We start from the raw sequence: 2,327 nt of genomic DNA on the forward strand, positions 1-2,327 counted from the left end.
CGCTTTTGAACGACACCTCCACCGCATGCAAAGAGCTTTTTAAATACTCAGTTTATGTATTTTGTTACTCTGCTACAATCGAAGACAGAGTGTGATACCCCGGCGCAACACAACAGAGCCAGCAGTAACGAGCACCGCTGTGGTTCCTTGTGGCATCCTTGAGTTGACGGCCACTTCTTTCGGTGTATGTTCGTGTTAGTTATTTGAATTAACTGTGTAAGAGTTTCAGCTTTCGTGGGCGGCTTGTTTCCCTAGAACCGTTCCCCTGGGTTCGAGTTATTGTAGGAGCATCCGCTATAGAGCTTGCTCTGAAGTTGACATTATGTGTAGTTCTATTGCCTGTAGGCTGGCTACTAGTTGCCAGCTAAGTGTTTCACAACTGATCACAGTGTTTAGGTGTGCACGAGAGCAAGCTTGCTCCTGCCTGCATGCAGCAACGCGTGCTGCAAGTCACGACAGGCCGCCTCCTCTCCGCCTGCCGCGGTGCCTGGGGCACTTGGATACTGGAGGGGATACCATGAGCTGCTCTGTGGAATTCTTATTTCAAGCCCTTGCACCTACTGCGGCTTACGACGGTCCTCCGCTAAGTAGAGGACCGTCACATCTGTGGTGTTGCAGTGAGGGGAGTAAGGGCGTGCAAGTATGCACAGGATTGCTGTATATTCTCCTACGCAGGATCTGTAGAAGGTGAACGCAAACGGTCAAGCCATGACCAACTAAAAGATGTAAAAGGCTGCAATGCATAAGTGTTTAATCTGTAACAGCTGCTCGCTTCGCTGTCTAATAACATAGAAACTTCAGCCTCAACTCCAAATAGCATGACATTAATAATAAGGTAACGCAAACGGACACTACCGCCTCAGTACCAGTTATAATTGTTTGTAGTAGGCGGCGTAGTGTGCCGGTTGCAAAAGCGGTAGCCCACGCTTACCGTTCATATACTTGTACACTGCTGGGTGCAGGAGGCCGCTTCCTTTCCAGTTGAAGCTACTCAGAGTTTCACCAGACGAAACTTTGCCCCGCGCTGCCCCAAAAGATTGTGATGCTTTGCTTGGTACAGTTGGAAGCAGAGAACAAACAAATGAACGGAGAGGACCCTCTTAGAACTTCAGAGACCCAGGCATTTCCTTGCGGTCAAGAAGAAGGCAAACCATTTCGTCATTCCCCAATATCTCCGTAATGGATTTATGTTGCAAATCAAAACCGCAAAATTAATATAAACTCATACGAGAATCTGTGCTGCTCGTTCTGCCCCCTGTACGGGCTCTGTTTAGGAATCATCCTGTACTCTCATACTAGAAACATACTTGGCAAATGGCTGTTTGCTTTCTTCCAGATACAACCCCTGGTGTGCCTCAGATGTCCATTTCCTCATGCAGCTATGAGAGCAGAAAGCAAGAGGTAAAGCGCCACCAGGGATGCCCGCAATCTCCAGCAGTGCTGGATTCACACCCCGTCCTGCATCTTCGTGAGGGCAGTTTTTTCAAACGTCGTCATGCGTTGTGTAAAGCTAAGCCTCAGGTTGTAGCATCGTTTCGGCTGCAATAGTACTTGTCATGCCTTTTTCAACGTAGGAGTAGCGCGGTTACTCTCTAACATTCTTTCATCTGTGGGACTTGGATTCTCGCTCATGGCACCCATGGTGTTCAAGCTTACTGCACACCCATAAATTGGAATTGCATCACTCTTGTGTCCGCATCTTGTCTCAGTCGAATATTCTGTATCAGCATCTCGTCTCTGTTAAAGATTGTTAACCAACATTTGGCTTCAGGTGAATGTTCCGCTTCAGCAATTTGCCTCCGTTGCATTTTCAAGACCAGAATTTCGGCTGTTGAATATTTTGTATCAGCATTTTGCCTGTTGAATGTTCTGTGTGAGCTTTCTGTCTTATATGGATGTTCCCTAGAAGTATTTTGTCTCAGTCAACTGTTCACGATTTTCGTTTTCTTTGGTGCAGGTTTTCAGTACACTCATTGCCCGCGAATCACAACCTAGCGAGCCGGTCGGAAGTAAAAAGCGTTTCGTGTTCTTGATTGGCTGATCCTCAGTTTCGGTCGAGCGAAAGCTCAATATCTCTCACCTACGCAGAATTAGATATTTGCCCTTTATATCAAGATTCCCCTACCCAAACTGCTTCTACTCAATCGCTAGCCTCTAGGTTTCACGATCCCCGCGCAGTTTGACTAAGCTTCGTTGCGGCAAATACCCCTCCACCACCTTTCACTCGACACCTAAAGGTCTGGATTAGAGGAAATAAATTGCTCATGCTTACGGCCAATCTTCAGAACTTGCCTTTTGTCCTCCTCGTACCCGAAACTACACAACAG

Source organism: Eimeria mitis, genomic scaffold (assembly GCF_000499745.2).
Source record: "Eimeria mitis Houghton genomic scaffold, Emh_scaff902, whole genome shotgun sequence".
In the NCBI taxonomy this organism is placed as follows: domain Eukaryota; phylum Apicomplexa; class Conoidasida; order Eucoccidiorida; family Eimeriidae; genus Eimeria; species Eimeria mitis.